Genomic DNA, 27,302 nt, shown 5'->3' on the forward strand with positions numbered 1-27,302 from the left:
CATACCACCAAGAAAGCAGCACCGGGAGCAAAGCATGTCCTTTGGACTCGAGGTCCCTGTGCAGAGAAGGTCCTAGTCTGCAGGAAGATTGATGAGAAGGCCGACAGAGAGAAAAAACCTTCCCCTGGAGCTGACACCCTGAATTTTGACTTTTAGCCTACTTTACTGCGAGAAAATAAACTTCTCTTTGTTTAAGCCAAAAAAAAAAAACATGTAGCCCAAGAAGCTAACAGTAATAGACTCTACTTGCAGAGGCTATAATGGCAAAACAAATGGCAGTCTTTGTCAGTAAAGCAAGAATCCCACAAGTATCACATCACTTGGTTAATCACCGATAAAATCTTCAGTTAAGTAAAACACAAAGGACCCAATAGAAGAACTGGATGCATGTGAAAGATAATAAAAATGACTCTATAAAAGAGGAAATATTTTGAAGGCCACATGCACTGAAGCTCATAAGGTCTCCCATGAATTATATTTGACAGTGGAAATGTAACAGATAACAGATCTATTTTGCCTCCATATTAAATCTTTACAAGACCTGCAAAAACGTGACCCAAAGGAATGGACTAAGAGTGTTCTTTCTTTTTATTTTCCTTATTGATGTAAGTAATAACAGGAAAAATACATGACGACATAGCAAAAGACAAAGTAGCAGATGGATGAATGAAGGATGGGCCTGAGAAAACTACAAAACATAATAATTTCCACTGAAAATAGAACTATGCATTTTGGACTTCCTACTTTAAAATAAGATTGCAATAACTTTTGACTCAAAAAATTACTAACTATAATAACTATGTGATTCCCCACAAATTAATTACTGCCCTGAAATTCAATTTCCACAAAGGAACACGGGATTCTTCATTCTTATTTAAAAAAAATGAAGCACCTAGCACTGAGCTTGGCTTACAGAAAGTATCCAATGAATGTTAATGATTTTCACTTCCCCCTTATCTCTCCTGAACTTAAAGAAGAAATACCAAGCGTATGATTCCTAAAGAATTGCATCTGATGGAATAAGAGAATATAAGTCTGAGCACATGGTTAAAAGTCCATAGTCCAGGTAATATTACAATAAAACAAATAACGTCGAGACTAGTCTGAAGCTCTGGCTACTTGAAGGAAAATGGCAGGACATGAAAAGAAGCATGATTACAAAGATAAAATAATCTGTATTTATTTTTCACAAAAAGTACATAAAAGAAAGAACATTCTAAGAGTGAAAGTTTTCTTATACTGCAAACTGTTTTCTATCTACTACCGATTGGAGCAGGAGGGGTGGGCAAATATTTAAAATGTATAAGTTGAAAAAAGTCCTCACTCAGGCTAATACACTCAGGGAGGTTCACTGATTAGGTCACCAAGAAGCTGCTGATAGTACGTAGTATGCCCATCATGAAAAAAACTTACCAATACCATGTGGCGTGTATTCTAACAAATAGGAGTATTCTGTTTAATTGAGAAAAAATATATCCATCTCTATGAGTTATGTGCACGTTCATGAGTGTGATCAGTCCCAAGATCAATAAAATATAATTGCTATTATATTTAAACAATGATTGCAGCTACTGTTACCACTACTAGTCATCGTCATAATCACTACTAGTTACTGAGTTCCTACTACCTGCCAGATGTTTAATCCTCACAAAACCATACGAATTATCTCCCTTTCTCAGAGGGGAAACAGATGCATACTAAGAATAAGTAGTAATAACTACATCAAAGGTAAATATAGTAAGCCTTAATCAGATACTAACAAATAATTGTGAAACAGAGGGGGAAGAGAGCAATAAACAGTGCCTCCAAACCAAAAATTAACAAACATTTTTAAAGAGCAATGATAAGGTATGTTTTATTTTGTTAACTCTTGTAGGACTTACTTAACTTAAAAATAATTATTATTTTAAAACACAGTGGCTCCAATGAGCTGACTTAACCAGAAGAGCCCAGAAGTCACAAAGTGCAAGAAACAGCGAGAAATTTCACTGCACTCCAAGTCCTGGCCATGTCCCTTCTCAGGAGACACCTGCAGCACAGTACCCTAAGCGTAATCTAAACTAGGTCCCGCTAACTGAAATTTAACTTTGCATTATTGTGCACTTTGGGAATAGCTGTAAATGCCAACCTGCTGAGTACATGGAGAATTAAATGTGGCAGACAAAGACATTTAAGTCAGTGGTTCAGAGTATTAATTTTCATCTTCTAGCATCTATTATAGCTATCGAAGAAATTAAGGCTTTGCATTTGAAATGGTTTTAACATCTCTCCTCCCAATGGTTTTTTTTTAATCTAACTGCCTTACATTCCATTCCTTTAATTATCCAAAAATTTTTTCAAATGACACCATCTACCCTTAACTATGAAAATGGTTGGTCACAAATAAATATTGGGACGTGAACCTTGCAGGCAAAATGAAAAGATTCCCTGGGGCTTCCATGCTTGATATTTTCTGCACTCAGTGAATGCTCAAAAGCTACACTAAAAATCAAGTTCCAAGGGAGATTATTACTATTATTATTATTTTAATATTAATTTATTGTACTTTAAGTGAAAGTTTACAGATCAGGTTAGTCTCTCATACAAAAACTTATACACATCTTGCTATGTACTCCTAGCTGCTCTCCCCCTAGTGAGACAGCACATCCTTCTCTCCACCCTGTATTCACCCTGTCTCCATTCAACCAGCTCCTGTCCCCTCTTCCTTCTCATCTCACCTCCAGACAGGAGATGCCCACATAGCCTCATGTGCCTATTTGAGCCAAGAGTCTCACCCCTCACCAGTATCGTTTTCTGTCTTATAGTCCAGTCCAATCCCTGTCTGAAGTGTTGGCTTTGGGAATGGTTCCAGTCTTGGGCTAACAGCAGGTCCAGGGAGCATTTCTCCAGGGTCCCTCTGGTCTGAGTCAGACCATTAAGTCTGGTCTTTTTACGAGAATTTGAGATCTGCATCCCACTGTTCTCCTGCTCCATTATTTTTTGAGAAAGTCTAGGGAAGTTGTTGACATTGCATAAACCATACAACAGTATCACTGAAAAACTTCCGGACCACATCTTGTCTTAAGATGTCCACAGATAAAGCAGGCATTTTGATTTGAAAGTCTGCTCCCTAAATGAGTAGATACTTTCCTCTCTTATTCATTATCATTCATCAGGTTTTATAATACTCCAATTTATTCAGAGGAAAATTAAGTAACAAGCGGTACAATTTTCGAGCCATGAATAAAATTTACAGTTTCAGAAACTCAAATCTTTCCACCTAAGCTAGGGATATTGAAATCTTTCCAAATTTTCTGTAACTATATAAAGGGTTAACTGAAACATGAGTCTGCCTGCATTTAAAAAAAAAAAAAAAGCCCGAAAATCAGTATCATTGAGATTTCCGATGCCAAGAATCTGTTTGAGAGAGCAGGTTTTTACTATACTGACATTTTAGCGGTAGCCAAAGTCCTGTTCCCACTAAATTCTGTCTTGGCAGCACCAACAATTTGCTAAAAGCCTGAACTGCTCCTGGTTAAGAGTGCTCTCTCTCAGGAGACAGAAACACAGTGCAACAAGGAAGTTGAGTTGAGCAAGTTCTTGTGATTTCTATTCTTACCACAGAAACCACACATTCTGTAAAATGAGAATGGGTTAAAATAAGGAGACTTGCTAATTTACCCAAAATGTTCACTATACCTTCGATTGCACAATACCATACAATTTCACATAAAAAACTCAAAGCAAAATCTGATACTCTCATATTACTTCAAGATTATAACAAGCAAATCATCATTAAAATAGTAAATAAAAGGATCTGGTTTCAAACTATAAATGACAAAATTTTCCAGTGTTCAGCTAAAATCAGGATATTTCCAAAAATGTGGTAAAGACTTACAAACATTTTCATTTAAATTATCCCCCAGATATCTATCACAGGCTTTGAGGGCTTCCAATCATTACTGTCAAAAGTTCACAGAAAGCTTAACATTGTGCTTGAGAGATCTTTCCAATAATTTTGAAATGAAACCAAACTGAAAGCACTTGGATCCACTTACCTAGCGGCTGAACGTTAAAGAATTGGTAAAAGAGTATTCCAACCAAATCAATTTGCTTAATTTTTCAAGTAGATCTGATTACCATCGTCTTTAACAAAGTCCAAAGACGCCACCTAATGAGGAAAAACAAAAAGAAAGAACAATACTTAAAAAAGAGCAGCAAGACATGATCTATAGATTATTAACTCAGAAATCAAATCAAAACCATTAGTGTATCTTTTTCTAGGTCACTGCGCTACTTAAAACTATAAAATAACAAGAGCACATGGCAACTAAATTAAAATTCCCAGTTCAGAGTAAAATGAACGTTTAAGGAAAAAGAAAACAATAAAATGCTACAACAAAGGGTGATAACAGAAAAGATTTTCAGGACCAACTGGCACAAGGAAATGATGGCTGTATCATATCAGTGTACTTAAAATCAGAGATGAGAAAAGGACACAACTGATTGTTTGGGAATTCTACTCCTTGATTCTTATTAACTTACTAGTGCTATGAAAATTCATAGGGTGCAATTCGGTAAAGCCGTTAAGCCCTAGCTACATTCAATCTCTGTTGAGGAATATAGATGAATATCTAGATAGATCATTTCAACATGATAATAAGAAGTCTTGAAGATAATTCACTAGTATGAATCTCCAAATCATTCTGAGAATACTATACTTAGCCGCCCACAGGCACTGTTTACTAAAGACCCATAAACAGTTTAATTAGAATCTATACATATGCTCTATTCATTCTACCAGCAGAAGCACATTTTCTGAAGCCCAACTATTAAATTACAGTCTTAGCTCCAAGAGAAGGTTTGAGAGAATGCAAGCCGTATCTCATTTGGACAGGACCTTAAGAGAAAAAAAAAAAAAGGCAGAAAGAGATGCTGGAAGGTTGAGCAGAAGAATGAAAGAGAAAATTGGACAGTCTCCAGCTACTCCCAAATCTGGTCTTCCCAGGGCAGATCCAGTACATCTTAAAGTCCCAGAACACCATACACAACCATATTCAAATGAAAGCTCCAAAACCTATTCAAAAGCAGTAAGTAAATGATGTTTTTGGATTATGCAATTTGGGATTACCCACAGACTTCCACTTCCCCAATACAATTACACACTAGTAAAATTAATTGATAGTTACTAATCTCAGTATCAAAAAAATAAAGGTAGAAATAGATTTGTTTTCTACTCCGCACACGAGGTTGCCATGAGTCGGGATCCACTCGCTGGCAACTAAAAACAACAATGACAATGTATTAGAAAGTTGCTAACAACGAAGAAAAAAGTATACGTGTTAAACAAGTAGAAATCTGCAGTACTCCTTGAGAAATACTTTTCACTTCCAAGAAAATCTGTGTCTAGTTTCTGGTCTTATTGTTATTCATGAAAGAGTTATCTAGGAAACTCATTTGGACATAGTCTCCAAAAGACTTCTTCATTAACAGAGATAAATGATCTTAATTGTTATTCTAGGGTTCTTGCCATAAATATAAAAAGACAAATGCAAATGGTTTGGTTATTTTATTTACTTATTTTTAATTTTTTTGTCACGCTTTAGGTGAAAGTTCTCAGAGAAAATTAGTCTTCCATTTGATAGTTTGTAAGTAAAGTATTCCATGACACTGGTTGCATTCCCCCTCAGTGTGTCAGCACTCTCCCCATTTCTGCCCTGGGTTCCCCGTTTCCTTTCCTCTGGATTTTTTACCCCTTCCTGCCTAATAATATTTGCTTTTGGGCAAATGCTGTCCTTTCAATCTCGTATAATTGATTGTTCTAAGGAACACGTTCCTCGAGGGTGTTATTGTTCATTTTATGGGCCTGTCTATTGTTTGGCTGAAACATGGTCTCCAGGAGTGACTTCATTTCCAGGTCAGACAGGCCATAGTCACAGGGGTTCCTCCGGTCTCTGCTAGACCAGTAAGCCTGGTCTTTTTTGTGAATTTGACTTTTTGTCCTACATTTTTCTCCCACTCTGTCTGGGACCCTCTGTTGTGATCACAGTCAGAGCAGTCAGTAGGGCTAGCCAGGCACCATCTAGTTCTTCTGGTCTCGGGGTCCTGTAGGCTGTGGTTCATGCAGTCTGTTAGTCCTTTGGACTAACTGCTCCCTTCAGTCTTTGGTTTTCTTCACTTTCCTTTGCTCCAGACAGGAAGAGAGAGACCAATAGACTTGGTTATTTTAAATTATACTTGATCAAGGAAAAAAAGGCACCTAAATAATAAATTGCAAAGACAGTACAACACATATTTTTCACCTGTGAACATCTACAGATATGAGTATATTTTTGTACTTTTCAAGGCATTTTATGCACGAGTTACAAAGGCCCTTTCAAATAGCCTTTGATATCTAGATTCATAGTATCATCTGTGAATACCTGCCAGGGTGGAATTGTGGAGAAGCTAATACGCTATTTAATAATCTATGTTTATGTTAGTCACTTTCCAAGAAAGAGCTAGGGCACTTCCCCTTCATGGTGCAGAATGAACTCTAGTATGGGCTAAAGTTAAGAATCCTTTTTCACTGGTTTTTCAATGTATAATGTGATATTGATCCACACAAAAGTCTACAACTGCCATGCCTTTTTCTGTCCTTATTCATGTCTTAGGCAGGGTACTGTTTTCTTATATTATGAAATCTTTTCCTCATAAGAAGACTTAAATTTTCTGAATGTGGTCAGGCATTAAGCCAATATCTCAAAGAATTTTTTCCCTATAGCAGCAAGTCTGTTCCGGTTTCAATCTAACTAGCTATCTGAGTGGTCAGCAATTTCAATTGAATTTTTAGGTGTTTATGGAGTGTCTACACCTCATATCAAACTTCAAAAGTAGTAAATATAAAATATATCAATCACTCATACGGATGATTCCATTAAATGACTGCCCCTGATTAGCTCAGAAGGTACAGACCTGTTACCTCTATAACAGGTAAACCTCATGTGCACAAACCACAATACATTTCCTTAGAAATGTTTATTTCCTTAGAAATGAACAACGACACCTGAGCTCTGATGCTAGGTTTCCCATCATTTCTATACCACACAGTAGTACAACACCTAAAATAATTTTGTAACCTAATTAACGCAGTTGTTTTGTTGGCTTTTACTGCCTGACTTACCCTACTAGGATAAAAACAAAGCAAAACAAAAATCTCAATGGTATTTTGGCTCCATCGGAAAAACTAAATACACCTGAAATTTGTATTTCCTTACACGGTCTAGACCATGGGGTAATTTATCATTAGCTAATATTTGAACATGCTTGTCACCAATCGGCCTATTCCAGTTATTTGCATGTATAATAAATCAGATGTACCTAAAATACTGAGCTTGAGTGACTTTCTCTGGCTGAATGGTTTAGCCCACATAGTACACAGGAACCACGCTCCTTGGGTTTCCCAGGACACTCCCTGGAAGCACTTCAGCTGACTGTAGTTGAATGGCTGAGATTATCCTTTCCCCTTCCCCCATCCCCGACCAATGCCTTTCTTATTTCTGCGGTGACAGGTTTAGATTCCAAAGACAGGGACAAATGAAAATAATTTAAAATTATAATAAAATATTTTAAACTAAAATTTGACTGAGAGTAGTCTACATATTGCTGTATGTATTAATTAAATCCATATGTTATCTTCCTTGATATAATGAACCTAGGCACTCTCAAGGAAACATATTTTATACCTGGCACATAAAGAATTCTAGACACTGTCTTGAAAGGGAAGTGAAGAACAAATAGAAGGAATGGGGGGAAAAAAATCATGAATAGCTGTATGAAAGGAGGCAAATAAGGACAGGCGCTGCTTTCCATCCATACTTTGCAAGTCACACTATGTGTCATGTTGACTGAAAGCATGCGTGATATACTTCTTCACTTTCCTGAAGGATGAAACACATAGAAAATGTGGCAGATATTTAATCTAAAGTCTTGTTTCCTGAAAGACTGCAAAAAAAAAAAAAAAAAAAAATTTGCAAGATGCCCACAAATTTTCTTTCCCAGAGTTCAAAATAGCAAGCTGAGTGGGTGTAAACACTTCAAGTGCAAAAGGGAAAGGAGAAAAAAAAGAGTAAGGAAAAGGAAGTCATACTTTTTTGCTCTTCAGTATGAGAATGAAAAGAGACCATTTAAAGACATATCAAAGATTTGGATCTAGTCATTTTCATGAATCAGGATACAAATACAGTCCTGATGACTTGCTTACAGAGCCCTTTAGCCACTTTTCCAACGTAAAGAGTAAATTTACATCCCAGAGTTAACAGTAAGAGCTCCAACACAACCAGGTACCTAAATCACAATAAGGCTCTTGCAAAAGAGAAAAAGTTGAATTTTCCTGAGGTCTCTACCCCCTTAAGGAGAGGGACCCTCCTCAACAGTGCTATTAAAACTAGAATATGTATATGAGTCTCCAGGGGAGCTTGCTAAAATGTAGATTCTTGATTCTGTAGGTCTGATCGGATCCAAGATTCTGAATTTCTAACAAGTCCCAGGTAATGTTGACAGGCTGGCCTAAGGCCCACTTTTTGAGGAGCAAGGTTCAGCCAGAGAACAGAAATAACAATCAACCAATCAAGAATACTTGCTAGGTACCTAACACTTTGCTAGTTATCATAGGAGCATATAACAAGCACCCTGAGCTAATACATAAAAAATTATTTTTAAAAAGCAATTAAGAGCTACATGCTAAAATGGGTGGTAATGCTCCTAAGGATAACAGAAGTTGAGAACAGGAAGAATTCAGTAGAGCCTGTAGTAGTCACAACTAGCTTCCTAGAGCAGGTGGGGTCAAAGCAGACCCTAGGTTGGGGAAGACATGGATAGTGAAGGAATGTTGTGTGTCTTTGAGTCGATTCCGACACATAGTGACCCAATGTGACACAGAATTACTCCATAGGGTTTTCTTGGCTGTAATCTTTACAGAAGCAGACCGCCAGGTCTTTCTCCTATGGAGTCACTGGGTGGCTTTGAATTGCCAACCTTTCAGTTAGCAGCCAAGGGCTTCACCATTGTGCCACCAGGGCTCCTAGAGAAGTGATAGGGCAGAAGCAAAGGCAATTCTGGGGAGAGCTTAAGAGTTCCAATCTGAGAAAACTAGAGTGCACTGGCTTCATAGTTGTAGACATTATCATTGGAAATTTTAATCAGAATTCACTGATATAAAGGGAACCTCTATCTAACCTTGTTTAAAATCTGTGGGATTGAGAAACTAGAGGCCTGGCAATTTGTTTCTGTTAACAGTCAAGAAAACCCTGTGGAGCAGTTCTACTCTGTAATACATGGGGATACCATGAGACCAAATGAACTGGTTAGTAACTGACAACAACACAACAACAATACCATTCCAGGACATTAAAAAAATGGGTACCCCATTGCCATGGAGTGACTTCTGACTCATAGCGACCCTACACGACAGAGTAGGACTGCTCCATAGGGTTTCCAAGAAGCGATTGGTGGAACTGCCAACCTTTTGGTTAGCGGCCATAGCTCTTAACCACTGCACCACCACCAGGGCTGTTGTTTGTTGTTAGGTGCCGCTGAGTTGGTTCTGACTAATAGCCACGCCATGCACAGCAGAATGAAACACTGCCCAGTCCTGCACCATTCTCACAACTGTTGCTATGCTTCAGCCCATTGTTGCAGCCACTGTGTCAATCCATCTCACTGAGGGTTTTCCTTTTTTTCAATGGCCCTCTCCTTTACCAAGCATGATGTCCTTCTCCAGGGACTGATTCCTCCTGGCAACATATCTAAAGTATGTGAGACGCAGTCACTCCATACTTGCTTTCAAGGAGCATTCTGGTTGTACTTCTAAGACAGATTTGTTCGTTCTTTGGGCATTCCTTGGTATATTCAATATTCTTCATCAGCACCACAATTCAAAGGCGTCAATTCTTCAGTCTTCCTTATTCACCGTCTAACTTTCCCATGACATGAGGAGACTGAAAACACCATGGCTTGGGTCGGGACACCGTAGCCCTCAAGGTGACATCTTTTGCTTTCTTATTCTTATGCAAATTTTCTCCATTGGCAACAGCAAAAGTGTTATTAATGACATTCTAGGTTTAAGCCTGGAGCACAAAATTACCCTTTTTGTACATGTATTCACTCAGGTACATGTCTTTGATAACATATGTCTGTAATGATTAACAATTTTAACAACACTAGAATCATTAATTTTCACAACAGATTAATGTAAAGTGTTTGGATTTTATTTTTATTACAAAAAGAAACACTTTTTTTCTCCTATAAAGTACTTTTGGATACCACATAGCACATACCCACACCACACCCTCAGTGCCAGCATTATCCTTTCATTTCCTCCCACACCTGCTGACAATGGGAAGAAAACACATCCAGAAACAGAATGAAATTGTTAATGAATTATACCTTTTTTTTTTTTTTTATCTCCTCGGAAAGTTTTTCCTGTCAACCCACAATATCTTCGACATCTTGCACAATGGATTCACCAGAAAAGCAGTAGAGGATTCCACAGGTCAGTTGAAACATGAATTCTATCTCTAAGCTAGTTTTTACTGAAGAAAATTATAGTGGGGTGAGGGTACGCACAAGTTGCAAGACAGAAAGTAAGCATTTTAAAGAGAAACGGTACATTTTAACATTCCTAAGGTAGGTCAACAATTCTTTGAGTCTTTGGCACTACCAACTTCATCACTTATTGTAAGCATTAAGAAATGACACTTCGAATACTTGCAAATATGTTTCATACTCATGGAAAGTGCCATGCCTACGGTTTTAGCCACAGCGACTATTCCTTCCACACTTGTGTTTGACCACATTTCCCTGCATTTCCTGTCTCTCCTAAGGAAGTCTGAATTTAGGCAATGAATTATGGGAAAACCTTGCAATTTTAAAACATCTAGGCTTGAACATTATAAGATACCTGCCTCACCATAAACCAAACCAAACCCGTGGCCACTGACCCTATATGACAGAGTAGAACTGCTGAGCGCTTAACCACTGCATCACCAGGGCTCCTCCATCACTATTAAAAAAAAAAAAAAAGCGTTGCCTTTCAGTAGCTTCCAACTCATAGTGACGCTATAGGACAGAATAGAACTGCCCCCTCGGGTTTCCAAGGAGCGGCTGGTGGATTCAAACCTGCCTACCTTTTGATTAGCAGCCGAATGCTTAACCACTGTGCCACTGGGGCATCACTACAGTTGTGCCAAATAAGGCCCTAATATTCTTGAGTTGGAATCTACTCAGTAGTAGCTGGGTTTTTTTTTGTTTTTATTCAAGATGCACCAACGCATCTGCTCCCTGTCCCCCACATCCAACACACACGCACGCACACACGCATTCATTAATGAACAAGAAAAAGATATCAACATGAGGATGCTAAATTAATCGTTACCCATGAAGGACTGCAAAACAGTAAATCGAATGCAAGCAACACATGCCCTATGAAAACTGTGAAGTTTGTCTTCTAGAAATCTCTTTCCCTCCCTATTCCGAACCCTTCCAGACGTCTTCCTCTCCTGAGGTCCCAGGATGGTGCAGCCTGCACTCCCATCTACGGCAAACAGCAGCTCATCATCCTCCACACTGAACTGCCAAAAATGTAGTGTTCTCATTATTAAGAAAATTGACTTTATGTAAAAACAGAGCAAAACAAAAACTTGGGACATTATAAAACTTAATACACATAAATAAATCAGTGTTGGCGAGGAGCGGTATTTGGGAGACAGGAGCTTACTAGAACAGAGGCAAGAAATCCTCCTGTGTGGGAAGTGTTATTACCAGTCTTAGTAAGATACAAGGCTGTGTCACATATAACAAGGTTTGGTCTGCTTTCAGTTTTCCAAGGCAATTTCTATTTGAATTGAATTGGCTCTTCTGAAGACAGTTCATCAATGAGCATGACACACAAATATTCATCCTCTCTCTCTCTCCCTCTGGTTAGGATATATACGTCTGTTGGCTAATTATAAGGCATAGCCTCATTTTCTTCCTCCTCAGCATCCACCAATATAATTTTGTGTTTACACGTCCAGCTGCTTTTAGAATTACCAACAGATATTACCAGGAGTTAGAAGAGTTACATCTGCAACAGCACAGACTCCAAGCTACAAGCCTAGAACCATGGTGGAAATAAAGTTCAGTTCAGAAAGCTTTCCCGAGCCAGAACTTACATCCTCACTAACCAGGCTGCCAGTCCTAGATCAAATGAAGGTCGATGCAATGTCCCCAGAGGGAGCTGTTCAACTCACTGGGTCGGTTCCCCTGAGCCCTGCCAAGGAGGCCCTTCAAAGTGACAGGGGGCCTGGCAGCGCTGGTGTCTTCCCCCAGGCAGAGAGTCCCTCCCCTCAGATAACAAGCTGTGTGCGAACCCATCTTCTGCAGACACCAAAACAAAGCGAAGCAGCAGAGTGGCTGGGGGCAGACACTTGTGGCTGACACAAAAGCCAGCTCCCTCTGCCGCAAGAGGGTTAGGAACCTCTGACAAATACTGGGGCTGTCGAAATGTATACTGCAAGACAGGACATCCCTCCTGGCACTCAGGGTGAGTGAAGCCCAGGCCACAGCAGCAACAGCTTGGTCTGAGGACTGCCTGAACCACACTTCAAAGCCAGAGGCCCGAGGGAGCTGGCAGGCAGCCAAAGACCCAGAAGCCCAGCAGGGGAGAGTGTTGCCTTAGGACAATAGAAAACTGGGACGGGGTAGAATCTGTGAATTCCAAGCACTGGGGAGGTCTTCTCAGAGATTTTACCCTCTCCTGTCAGGGCTGTGATTTAATTTCCTTTGAAGGAAAAAAGAAAGAAAGAAAAAAAAAGAAAAGAACATACATTCTCAAGCCTTCTGTCTGCAAAGGCAGACACCACAATGCAAGCTAATGGACTCTGGTCCTTCTCAGTCTGCAGCCACTGTCTAAAACAATACAGCTAAGTGAGATGTGACATTCTCCTGTTCATCTCAATAGGGCATTAAGTCAAAGGGGCAATTAAGATCATTTACATGCAAGCATCACTATTCCATTGCTAATATCCTCCCCATACTTCCCATCAATTCTGTTTAATTAGCGTAGCATCACACGTTAATTAGAGCCTGCCAGTTTTGTTTATTTGACAGGGCCCAGCATCTAGTCCCACCTTAGGTCACAAGGACTTAAGGGGAGGCATCAAACTCTCAGGCACAAAGATCACTCAGGCTCTTGAATGAGAAGATTCTACCCAGAGAGGTTTACTCATTTGCTCGACAGAAAGGGAGCTGGTTTGGGAATTAACTTATATCCTCTTCCTTCTGTTTTACAGAGTTCCTGGGTGGTGCAAATGCTTAACACACTAGGCTGCTGACCGAAAGGTTAGAGGTTCAGGTCCACCCAGAGGCACCTATGAAGAAAGGCCTGGCAATTTACCTCCCCAAAATCAGCCATAGAAAACTCTATGGAACACAGTTCTACTCTGACACACATGGAGTTGCCATGAGTCAGAACAGATTCATGGGCAACCAGTTTGGTTTTTTGGTTTATTTTACCACTTTTTGCATAAAACCACATAGAAAACAAACTCAGAAAAAATGGTAAGAGAGTAAAAGAAAAATCAATCCCTCACTCTTCCATGGTATTCCTCTGAGATTCCTAAAGACCAGGATGTAGTGTTACGAAGCCCTTTCAGGGCAAGTAAGCATCAAACAGAAACATGGCCCACTTATGCCATTGATGTGCCTGGGTTCCCTCATGAGAAGCCATGCTACATAAAGGCTCATTAGAACAGATAGGGACTTGTTAGTTTTCCTTTCAGAGGAAATGAATATGAGTTGAGGTCACTCAACTCTAATCCACCCTGTACATCAGGGTTGTACTTCTAGCAGCACACGCTCCATTAAGCCAGCAGTTTGTCATAGCCCAGCGTGTCATCCATAATGGCATGCTGGGGGTGGAATGACTTCCAGCTCCCTGCTAATTCGGTGTGGGGAATGCCAAGGTAGAGTTTTACTTGATTGCATAAAACGTAGAGTTATTTTCAGCTTCTGAATCATCATTCTGGCTCTTTCACTGGTCCTAAAGCCATATTACAACCCCTTAAAAATATCTTTTCTATTCAATTTTCACTTACTATTTTTTTATTTTTAACACAAGCACTTAAAGCAATCCTTCTATGCTTCCAAAAGAGTCAACTTTAAAATAAAAGAAAAAAAAAAGGATCAAAGAGACTTTTAGAAATAATTTTCATTTTAAAATGGTCACTACATTTTCTGTGGTCATGCCTACATTCTTTTCAGTTTATCGTCAAACTCTTTATTAAAACCTGGGCAATTAACACTTAGCAGGACTTCAGTGCCTGAGGACTCAAATAATTTTGTTTTGGTCACACTTGAAAAAACGACTTGAGAAGAAAAAGATTAAATAATGGAAATCAAAAGCTGCTAACTGATATAGGAAGAACTTTCAGCTATTTCTGTAATAATTCCACTGGGATTTGTGCTGGATATTATAAAAACAGGATGTTTTGTTTATTGTTCCTTTTTTTTTTCCATAAAAGACTACCCAGAGAGTATAAGACTCCAAAATACATGAAAACTACAAATCTATGTGAGGCTTGCTAGTAATCAAAAAGCCAAGTGGAATTTTTATCCATGTATTGAACATTTTTGCTCAATGTGTGATGACCTCAAGATACATGCTTCTTGTTTTTATGAATGCCAAAGGGAAAAACAGTTACATAATGTAATTCTACAATAGTCAAGTAGAGAGTAGAGAGAACTTAATTTTAAATAGAGGAAAGTCACAGATGATGTTTTACTGCTAAAACCTCTTGTTTTAAAAATTAACATGGCTTAACCTACGGTAGCTTAGAAGAAATACAACTAGAATGCTCCTTAGAAATGAGGATGGCAAGACTTCAGCTCTCTTACTTTTGACACACCATCAAGAAAGACCAATAGCTAGAAAAGGACATCATGTTTGGTAAAGTAGAAGGTCAGTGAAAATGAGGAAAACCCTCAATGAGATGGACGGACACCACAGCCACAATAATGGACTCAAACATGGCAACGATCATGAAGATGTCACAGAGCTGGACGGCATTTTGTTCTGTTACACACAAGGTAGCCACAAGTTGAGGCCGACTTGACAGCAACTAACAACAATTAGATTAACTGTCCCATTTAGCAAGAAGCTATCCCAGCAATATAAAGATTCCAATGATAAACTTTTTCTAATATTTCTCCAGTGCAGTGTGATGAAGCTACTGGCACCAGTGGACTGCCTTAATATTAGTGGATTTAGAGATAATTTTAAATGGGTACACCTAGCATATCCAGACATATGATCTTAATCACCTCTGTAAATGAAATTCTGATTTTTTGTTGTTGTTGTTGTTACTATTTTCTGCCTAAGTAAACAAAAGCATACATATCTGCATATCCTGAATCAAACAGCCTCTCCGGGGAATGTAGAGAGACTAGATGAAGGGGAAGAACCACGTCTAGAAAACAAGTACACCTAAATATTCTCCCCACCAGGTAGTTGGGCTCTGCTCTGTCCATTGTTCAAATGGCTGAGAACGTCACTCAGAAAGCTGCACTTACTGCCACGACTTCACGGATGGTGGGTCTCCATTAGAATCAAATGAAGGCATTGTTTTAGCCCCAAGTCTGTGAAGGGAAATTGAGGCTTCGCTTCTCTTCTGAAATCCTATAGCTAATCAATAAGGCTAAAGCCTTCACTTTTCCATAAGGCCCTGAACATATTTTTAACATCTGCCTACTTATAAACTTTCCTACCTGGTGAAATAAAAATTTTGTTTCCTATCTCAATATCTATAATTTGCTATTTCTGCCATCTGCTAACCTACTCAACAACCATCTATCAAGCATCTATATCACACACCAGGCCCTGAGCTGCATTAGAAGCTACACAAACATGTTCTCTGATCTCAAAGAACACCTGGCTTACAGGTAGTATGAAAAGTGCTGTAGTACAAGTTACAGTAGGGCCCACAGGAGGGAGGGAGGTGGATATCAAGGAAGGCCTGAGAGTGGAGACTCTTGCAATGGATCGTGAATAATCAGCAGAAGCTGGTGAAGTAGACAAGGAGAGAAACCAGTTTGAGATGAAATTAGTATATCTGGTTTTAGGATAAACTTTGAGGTGACTTCAGAACATACAGGTAGACAGTTGGATGGTAAACATTCAAGTGGAGAGTTGGACAGATAGAGATGGAATTCAGAGGAATATGTGAACTAAAAATCCAGTTTGGGAGACCATTAACACCACTAACATCTAGGGTGATAGGTCAAACAATGGACGTATGGAAAATAGGTAGTCTGGGAAGCGATGGAGCGTAAAAGGCCTAAACGTTGAACTCTGGGGAAAGCCACAAAGCCAGGAAGCAGATGAAGAAGCTGAGAGGCAGAGGTATCAGGCCACAGCATCCCAGAATCAAGAGGACAAAAAAATTGCATGACAGAGTCAAATCCAAATCAAGTGATAGGTCAAATGAATCAAAGACTTAAAAGATTTCACTGAATTTCAAAATAGTTTACTGATATTCCTTGCTTAAGCTGGTGGTCAAAACTGTGATGCAGTCAAGACAGGTAATACACACTGTTTTTTGAGTAATTTTGACCATAGGGGAGAAATAGCATACATAGCATTCTAGCTTTAAAAGCTGGCAGAAGTATTTGTTTCCTTATTTGTTTGTTTTCTGTTTGTTTTCAAGATGGAAGGGACCTAAACATATTTAATTTTTTTTTTCTCAAATTGAGTGGCTTTTAATAGCTATAACCCTAAAAAAAAGAAAGAAAGAAATGTTCTAACAAGATTTTACTAGATTAAATGTTGGCCACGGTGGAGAGACATAATTATGATTTGATTGTGTTAAAGTAAAACTTCAATTTCTCAACAATTAACTACCCACTAATATTGATTTATTGACCTGGGAAGCTTCTAATTCAAGGAATATGATGTTCTGCTGTAAAAGAAATCACACAAAAATGTGGTGAATTCTCAAAAATAAAATTACCAAAAGGCCAATGTAAAACACAATCATAGAATTTTTAAGCTGTGAAACTTTACAAGTTATTTCCTCCAAAGATCTCATTTTAAAACAGATTTTAAATCAATTAAAAAACACTAACATCCATTGAGAAACAGCAAAACCATATTTAAATTCTTCGTGACGAAATAAATTGCTCGTGACAAAGGCGATGCACAAACTACCCTGTTTTCGAATCTTTCAAACATTTTAAAGCATCCTCAAAGAATAGCCTGACCTCTCCCACTCACAGCACCCAAAGACCAGCTCATCCTGTTCAGTCTGGGGTCATGCCCCACAGCAGCCCTGAGGGACAAAAGACATGGTGATCTGCTCCCGTAAATACTACAGCCTAGGAAACCCTACGGGGCAGCTCTACTCTGTCCTACAGGGTTGCTATGAGTCAAAATTGACTCCACAGCACCTAACAACAACAACAATATATTGTGGCAACATGTTCAGTCCATCCATGACTCCCAGTCAAGCGGGGGCGAGCCTGCCCTCAGTCTGGCAAGCCTTAGCATTGTGGCTCCTTCACATACCAAACCAAAAAACCAAACCCAGTGCCGTCGAGTCAATTCTGACTCATAGCAACCCTATAGGACAGAGTAGAATTGCCTCATAGAGTTTCTAAGGAGCATCTGGTGGATTCGAACTGCCGACCCTTTGGTTAGCAGCCGTAGCACTTAACCACTACACCACCAGGGTTTCCCCTTCACATACCCAAACCCACCTTCACATACAGACACACATATATACCCCAAGCATTATCTAATTCCTTTCTAAGACGTGGCAGATGATATTGGCAACCCAGACACTGTTTAGGCTGCTCTGATTTCCATAAAGAGGAAACCTTAAAATTTGGGCTTACTACTGAAAAACATTAAGCAAAAAATATCTAGATATAGTAATGGACTTTGAAACAATCATCACAGAAAATAATAAAAACAACAAACATTTACTGAGTTCTTGTGTTTCAGGCATTGCCGTAAGTGATTTACATGTATTTTTTCATTTAATCATTTATGAGGCAGGTACTATTATTATACCTTTTACAGAGGACTTGAGGCCTCACAAGTTTAAGGAACTTGTCCATGGCCTCACAGTAAGTGCTGAAACTAGTTTTTGAATCCTGTCAGTCAGGCTCCAAACCAACACTCTTAAAAACATACACAGTGTGACTATATAAGTACCCTGCAGTTACGTGTACCCAATTTTCTGTTCTATCATAGGATTATGACCTGGCAAATGGGCCACCACTGCCAAGTTAAAGGAGGTTGAATATATCGAACCGTTCCTGATTACTCTCTATCTGAGCTGGCATGAATGAACCACACGGCAGTAGAGTTTCAGGTCAGCCAACCAAGTCCTTACACAACAATGATGGAATGCTTTCACACTTAGAATGAAGGTCATTGCTCTAAATTTGGCAACAAAATCAAAATCTTTCTTATACAGCTCAAGAGTATTCTTTTACCCAGATCATTGTCCTAATTTACTTTGGCACTGAAAAGTGTTTATTACTTTAAAGTAAGACTAAAATTGATGGGTTTGGAGGCCTTTATACGCCCATGTTCCACTAGATTAATTTTGGAGGGCATGCCATGCTTTCTTTTTCTAGAAAATACAATATTTCTTTGTTCTAAAATAAAAGCCACAAATTTCCATAAAGAGGCAAAACTTCCCTGCATGACAGTCTTTTAAATTTTGCTTTAACTCCATTATTTGGAAATGCCTTTATTTAATTTTCTATCAAAAAAATATTATGCTTGTCTTATACTCATGATGTATTTTTCCCCCTCATTTATTCAATTACATATTCAACAAACAATTCTGTGCCGCCCATAAGCCATGGCTCTTGTCCTCATAGGGCTTAGGAGCAAAAGGCAGACACTGAAAACAGATTGGTCCTATGAAGATCCCACAATAAAAAGCATGCTAGATAGTCTGAAAGCTACATAACAGTATTCAGGGAAGGCACCTCTCTTCTCAGTGTATGCTATTTAGAACTTGGGGGCTAAACACCTACCTCTCAAAATCTGAAGTCTTAAACCTAGAGGTGATTATACCAGACACAAATTAGCCAAATCCACCAGAATTATACTTTCTTTCAACAACTCAGATGTCTCAGGGTACCCTGAACCCAATCTGAAAATCACCAGTATATGTGTTGTAGAAACTTTCCAAAAGAATTCACTGGCCCACCCATTCTCCATTCTAGCTTGTGTAGATTTGTCACGCAATCTAAAGTATCAATTTGTGCAATTTGACAAATTTAGAGAAAAATGGGGAAAAAAAAACTCACAGGATTACCAGAAATAGAAGTCTCTGAGTAAGCAGTCTTTTCCAGTGTATCTTTCCAAGTCTAATGATAAACATTTCTATCTTTGACAAATGTTTTATTTGATATAAACATTTATAAAGTAAGGTATTTTCTGTTCTTATCTTTTAATGAATCTAAACTCTCCTTAGTTTAACTGCATATGATTACCATGTCCAGCTGCTAACCAAAAGGTTGGAGGTTCAAGTCTACCCAGACGTACCTTGGAAAAAAGGCCTGGTGAGCTACTCTCAAAAAATCAGCCATTGCAAACCCTATGAAGTACAGTTCTACCCTGACACACACAGGGCCACGAGTCAGAATCAACTTGATGGCAACTGGTTTTTGTATAACATCTCTTTAGTCTTTCTAGATTTGGTTATTTTCTTACTGACTTTCTTTAGTTAGTCTCCCAATCCAAAGATTAAGGTGTTCTTCTTTTCCTCTTTCAACAGGCTAAGTACATTTGGAAAAAGTTATATGCAAAAGCATGTCCAAATGGAATCTAAGGAGATTGCCAGATGTCTATTTATTCCACATCAGAGAAGCAAACCACAGCTGGCCCAGCTTGTCTGCCCTTCCAGTCTGGAAATTTAGGGTGGGAGGGTGTAGTACTAGTGGCCTAGCAGGAGTCTAAGCTGCCTACCCAGAGGGTCTTCTTGTGGTTTGGTGAGGAAATCACTTGAAACAGTTGCAAGCTGAGTTATTACACCTGTTCTTCTTGTCTCCCCAAGTGGTTAGTAGCTTAAAATAAGTCATGTTCCAAAAGTTTGCTTTTAAGTCTACTATTTGAAATTTGGAATGTTCCTTCCTGAAACCAGTGCTGTAAATAGTGGTTAGCTTTCCAGGCTATCCTTCAAAAGCCTGTATAACCCAATTCGGAATTAGCCTAAGACAATGTAACAAGAGCATAATAAGCCTACCCACCATATCTGACATAGTTTCTATTAGAAAAAATAGTCAAACTGAAGGCTTGAGTCAATAGGATATGAAACTGCATGTTACCTTTTCCTGCATGGGCCATAAAAGTGTAGGTAGTACTCCCAGAAGTAAATAATGAAGGAGGAAGGCAGGGTTAAGATGGTGGAATAGTCAGATGCTTCCTGGGGTCCCTCTTACAAAAAAGACCCCAAAAAACAAGTGAATTGATTATATATGACAATATAGGAGCCCTGAACATTAAAGACAATGTTGAAGAATCGAACTGAGCAGCAGGAGCACAGACAGATAGTTCAGAAGCAGCAAGGATTTGCCAGACCTGACCTGGACAGCACCTTGCAGGCTAGATCAGCTGGCACATGTGGGCTGAGGCAAGCAGTAGCACTCAGGATATGTTTTCCACATCTGGGAGAAACCAAGTGGCAGACAGTCTGGTCGAGCCTCCGGAACCAGGGAGAAGCAGAGCTGAATCTGTGGAAGTTAAGTGCAAGCCTGTAACCTACAGCACGGGATCAAAAATACCCTTCCCCGCTCTGGGAAGTACTTCTCTCCTCCCATTTTCTGTCCCCTCCCTGCTCTGCTCTAGTCCTGTCTTGCTTCAGCCCTTGTTGTGCCCCTGGGCTGGAAGTGGGACCAGTTGTGTACTCCGAGCCATTCTCCCAGCTTTGGAGAAGAAAAAATTAACAAACAGGAAAAAACAATCTGCCAGCCCCCCTAAGCCAGGAACTCTGGGCAGGTACCTCCCCTTTGCCCAGGGAAGGCATTAGGGGTCTACAGACTTTGAATGCCTTTCACCCCTGCCTAGACCTGTGTGGCCCATTTCAAAAGCATAGGCCTTCATCAGCACAGTACAACAGGGTATATACCCGAAGGCTATTTTCAACTGCAAGAGCTAAGGAGGAGTGGCAGATTCATGACATTTGACATTGCCCTGCCCACTAAGCAGGGTCCTCACGTACCCACGTCAGGGGCCTGAGGACTGGTGGCTCCATCTACTCCACTGAGCCAAACGCAACAGGGGTCCAAGAATAAGTGGTACCTCCCAGTCCTTACAGCCAACAGCATTGGCTGCCCAAAGTCCAGCTGCAAAATCCACCCACCTGCATGCTCCATGGACAAGGACACACCTTCCACCCAAGCACGCAGGGACAGCCATCAGCTCCCTACCTACTGCAGCCAGAAACTGGTGCCTACTCCAATCACCACTACATAGCCCTGTTTGTCTAGGACTATAGGTGAGAGCCTGCACCGCACACTTGGTGACCAATGACCTGGACACCTGAGCTGAATCCACACAAGAAAAGTAAATGGATTCCTGGGCTCACATACCATAACAGCTCTAACCAACTGGTGACAGGATGTGGAAGCTTCAAAGATGCAAATAATCAAAGTAACTCACATGATCAGCTTATTTGGGCATATCAAAACAAGAGGGTGGGACACAGAAAGCAAATATAAAGTAAATAAATATAATAACTTATTGATGGCTCAGAGACAACAGTCAATATCAAATCAAATAAAGAGGCAGACCATGACGGCTTCAGCAAGCTACCAAAACAAAGAACTATAAAACCTCCTGGAGGAAGATAAAGTCTTGGAATTACCAGAGGCAGAATTCAACAGATTAATATACAGAGCTTTTCAAGAGACCAGGAAGGAGATCAGGGAAAAAGCAGACCAAGCCAAGGAACACACAGACAAAGCAACAGAGGAACTTAAGAAGATTATACAAAAGCATAACAACAAATTTAACAGGCTGCAAGAATCCATACAGAGACAGCAAACAGAAATCCAAAAGATTAACAATAAAATTTCACAATAAGACAACTCAATAAAAAGTCATAGGAGCAGAATTGAGGCAATGGAAGTCAGAATTAGTGATACTGAAGATAAAGCACTTCACACCAATTTATTTAAGAGAAAATCAGATAAAAGAATTTTTAAAAAATGAAGAAAGTCTAAGAATTATGTGGAACTCTATCAAGAGGAATAACCTGTGACTGATTGGAGTACCAGAACAGGGGGGATAAAAGAAAATACAGAGAGAATTGTTGAAGATTTGTTGGCAGAAAACTTCCCTGATATCGTGAAAGATGAGAAGATATCTATCCAAGAAGCTTATCGAACCCCACACAGGGTAGACCCCAAAAGAAAGTCACAAGACATATTATAATCAAACTTGCCAAAACCAAAGATAGAGAATTTTAAGAGCAGCTAGGGATAAACGAAAAGTCACCTACAAAGGAGAGTCAGTAAGACTAAGCTCTGACTACTCAGTAGAAACCATGCAGGCAAGAAGACAATGGGATGACATATAAAAAGCCTTAAAGGAAAGAAATTGCCAGCCAAGAATTATATATAAAGCAAAATTCTCTCTCAAATATGATAGCGAAATTAGGGCATTTCCAGATAAACAGAAGTTAAGGGAATTTATAAAAAGTAAACCCCAAAATTACAAAAAAAATACTAAAGGGAGTCCTCTGGTTAGAAAATCAATAACATCAGATAACAACCCAAGACTAGAACATAGGACAGAACAACCAGGTATCAACCCAGATAGGGAAGTCACGAAAATAAATCAAAGCTAAAACACTGACTATAGGGAAACAGAGAACTCAACAGGTGAACTATGACAACATTAAAACAAAATAGGAGTAAATAATGTAGTCATACAACTTTCATACAGAGAGGAAGTCAAGGAGATATCAAGAAAGAAAGAAAAGACTGGTTTAAAATTGAAAAATAGAGACAAATATTAAGGTAACCAAAAAGGAAACTTACAATCCTATACATCAAAGTAAAGAAGAAGAAAAACAAAGACTCAGCAAATACAAAATGCCCAACAACACTGAAAAAGATGAAAGGAAATGCATAAAGAAAAACAACTCAGCACAAAAAATTAACTGGAACAAAGAAACTGTCAACAACACACACAAAAAGACATGAAAATGACACCACTAAACTCGTATCTATCAATAATCATGCTGAATGTAAATGGAGTAAATTGCACGAATAAAGAGACAGAGAGCAGCAGAATGGATTAAAAAAAAAAAACACAATCCGTCTACATGCTGCCTATAAGAGACACACCTTAGAGTCAAAGACACAAACAAACTAAAACTAAAAGGATGGAAAAAATGTATCAAGCAAACAACAGTCAAAAAAGAGAAGGAGTGGCAATATTAATCTCTGACGAAATAGACTGTAAAGCAAAATCCACCACAAAGGATATGGAAGGGCACTTTATAATAATTAAAGAGTCAATACACCCAGGAGGATATAACCATAATAAATATTTACACGTCCAACGACAGGGCTACAAAACAAACACTAACAGCATTGAAAAGAGAAATAGACGCTCCACAATAACAGTAGGAGACTTCTATGCGCCACTTTCAGTGAAGGACAGAACATCCAAAAAGAAGCTCAATAAAGACACAGAAGATCTACATCATGCCACAATCAACCAACTTGATCTCCTAGACACATACAGAACACTCTACCCAATAGCAGCCAGGTATACTTTCTTTTCTAATGTACATGGAACATTCTCCAGAATAGACCACATTTTAGGACACAAAGCAAGCCTTAACAGAATCCAAAACATCAAAATATTACAAAGCATCTATTATGACCATAAAGCCATAAAAGTAGAAATCAATAACAGGAAAAAAAAGATCAAATAAATGGAAGCTGAACAACACCTTGTTGAAAAACTACTGGGTTATAGAAGAAATCAAGGACAGAATTAAAAAATCCACAGAATCAAAGAAGAATGAAAACACATCCTACCAGAACCTTTGGGACACAGCAAAAGCAGAGCTCAGAGGTCAATTTACAACGATAAATGCACACACCCAAAAAGAAGTAAGGGCCAAAATAAAAACACCAACCCTACAACTCGAACAAATATTGAGAGACCAGCAAAAGAAGCCCATGGAGACCAGAAGAAAGGAAATAATAAAAACTAAAGCAGAATTAAATGAAATGTAAAAAACTACTGAATGAGTTAACAAGACCAAAAGCTAGTTCTTTGAAAACATCAACAAAATCGATAAACCACTAGCCATACTGACAAAAGAAAAACAGGGGAAGCAGCAAATAACCCGAATAAGAAATGAGATGGACGATATCACAACAGACCAAACTGAAATTAAAAGAATCATAACAGAATATTATGAAAAATTATACTTCGACAAATTTGAAAGCCTAAAGGAAATGGACAAATTTCTAGAAACACACTACCTACCTAAACTAACACAAACAGAGGTAAAACAGCTAAATAAACCTATAACGAAGAAGCAATTGAAGAGGTAATTAAAAAAACTCCCAATAAAAAAAAAGCCCTGGCCCTGACGGCTTCACTGGTGAATTCTACCAAACTTTCAGAGAACGGTTAACACCACTATTCCTAAAGTCATTTCAGAGAATGGAATACTCTCAAACTCTTTCTATGAAGCCAGCATAACCCTGATATCAAAGTCAGGTAAAGACACCATAGAAAAAGAAAACTACAAACTAATATCCTCATGAACACAGATGCAAAAATCTTCAACAAAACTCTAACCAATAGAATTCAACAACATATCAAAAGTGAGATTCTTACCAGGTATGCAGGGATTGTTCAACATTAGAAAAACAATCAATGTAATCCGTCACATAAATAAAACAAAAGATAAGAACCACATGATTTTATCAATTGATGCAGAAAAGGCATTTGACAAAGTCCAACACCGATTATGATAAAAACTCTCAGCAAAATAGGAATAGAATGGAATTTCCTCAGCACAATAAGGGGTATTTATACAAGGCCAACAGCCAACATCATCCTAAATCGAGAGAGTCTGAAAGCATTCCCATTCAAAAATGGAAATCAGGCAAGGATGCCCTTTATCACTACTCTTATTCAACACTGTGCTGGAGGTCCCAGCCAGAGTAATTAGGCAAGAAATAGAAATAAAGAGCATCCAAATTGGTAAGGAAAAGTAAAAGTATCTTTATTTGTAGATGATATGATCTTATACATAGAAAACCCTAAAGAATCCACAAGAAAACTATGGGAACTAATAGGAGATTTCGTCAAAGCATCAGGATACAAGATAAATATACAAAAATCAGTTAGATTTCTCTACACCAACAAAGAGAACACAGAAGACGAAATGATCAAATCAATATCTTTTACAATAGCCCCAAGAAGATAAAATATTTAGGAATAAATCTAACCAGAGACGTAAAAGACCTATACAAAGAAAACTACAAGACACTACTACAAGAAACCAAAAGAGACCTACATAAGTAGAAGAACATGCCTTGCTCATGGATAGGAAGACTTAACATTGTGAAAATGTCTATTCTGTGCAAAGGGATCTACAGATACAGTGCAATCTGGATCCAAATTTCAACAACACTTTTTAATGAGATGGAGAAGCAAATCACCAACTTCATATGGAAAGGGAAGAGGCCCCAGATAAGTAAAGCATTACTGAAGGAGAACAAAGTGGGAAGCTTCACACTACCTGATTTTAGAACCTATTATACCACCATGGTAGTTAAAACATCCTGGTACTGGTACAACAATGGGTACATAGACCAATGGAACAGAATTGAGAATCCAGACATCAATTCGTCCACCTATGAGCAGCTGATATTTGACAAAGGCCCAAAGGCCATTCACTGGGGAGAAGACAGTCTCTTTAACAAATGGTGCTGACATAACTGGATATCCACCTGCAGAGAAATGAAACAAGTCGATACCTCATACCATGTACAAAAACTAACTCAAAATGGATCAAAGTCCTAAATACAAAATCAAAAACAATAAAGATTATGGAAGAAAAAATAGGGACAATGCTAAGAGCCCTAATACATGGCAGAAATAGAATATAAAACATAACTAACAATACACAAACACCAGAAGAGAAACCAGATAACTGGGAGCTCCTAAAAATCAAACACTTATGCTCATCCAAAGACTCCATCAAAAGAGTAAAAACACAGCCTACAGACTGCAAAAAAAATTTTGACAATGACATATCTGATCAGGGTCTAATCTGTAAAATCTACAAGATACTGCAAAACCTCAACAACAAAAAGACAACCCAATTCAAAAATGGGCAAAGAACATGAACAGGCACTTCACTAAAGAAGACATTCAGGCGGCTAAGAGATACGTGAGGAAATCCTCACCATCATTAGCCATTACAGAAATGCAAATCAAAACTACAATGAGATACCATCTCACCCCAACAAGGCTAGCATTAATCCAAAAAACACAAAATAATAAATGTTGGAGAGGTTGTGGAGAGACTGGAACACTTATACACTGCTGGTGGGGATGTAAAATGGTACAACCACTTTGGAAACCAATTTGGCGCTTCCTTAACAGGCTAGAAATAGAAGTACCATTAAAAAAAAAAAAACCAGTGCCGTTGAGTCAATACTGACTCATGGCGACCCTATAGTACCATAAGATCCAGCAATCCCACTTGTTGGAATACATCCTAGAGAAATAAGAGCCATCATATAAATAGATACATGCACAACCATGTTCACTGCACCATTGTTAACAATAACAAAAAGATGGAAACAACCTAGGTGCCCATCAACAGACAAATGGACAAATTATGGTATATTTATACAATGGTATACTACATAATGATACAGAGCAATGATGAATCCGGAAAACATCTCATAACATGGATGAATCTGGAAGGCATTAAACCGAGTGAAATTTGTCAGTGCAAAAGGACAAACATTGTATGAGACCACTATTCTAAGAACTCAAGAAAAGGTTTAAACACAAAAGAAAACATTCTTTGATGGTTACAAGGGTGGGGAGGGAGGGAGAGGGGAATTCAACTAACTAGATAGCAGAAAAAAAATCATCTTAGGTGAACGGAAGGACAACACACGATACAGGGGAAGTCAGCACAACCAGACTAAACCAAAAGCTAAGAAGCTTCCTGAACACAACCAAACACTTTGAGGGACAGAGTAGCAAGGTTGCAGGTCTGGGGACCATGGTTTCA

At 38.8% G+C, this 27,302-nt stretch overlaps 1 protein-coding gene across 7 annotated transcripts in view; it reads right to left on the bottom strand.

The window, feature by feature from the left end:
- The window catches only part of HIVEP2 (HIVEP zinc finger 2), a 237,244-nt gene that overhangs the window by 94,073 nt on the left and 115,869 nt on the right, over positions 1–27,302 (bottom strand). For 6 of the 7 annotated variants that reach the window (XM_023552696.2, XM_023552737.2, XM_023552640.2 and 3 more), the window contains exon 2: positions 4,038–4,150. The gene's annotated coding sequence lies outside the window, so the exon portion shown is untranslated. Of the gene's footprint in view, positions 1–4,037; positions 4,151–20,598; positions 26,878–27,302 lie in introns of those variants that run through there. The other variant, XM_023552854.2, reaches the window with a different exon arrangement.

This window comes from Loxodonta africana, chromosome 1, assembly GCF_030014295.1.
Source record: "Loxodonta africana isolate mLoxAfr1 chromosome 1, mLoxAfr1.hap2, whole genome shotgun sequence".
In the NCBI taxonomy this organism is placed as follows: domain Eukaryota; kingdom Metazoa; phylum Chordata; class Mammalia; order Proboscidea; family Elephantidae; genus Loxodonta; species Loxodonta africana.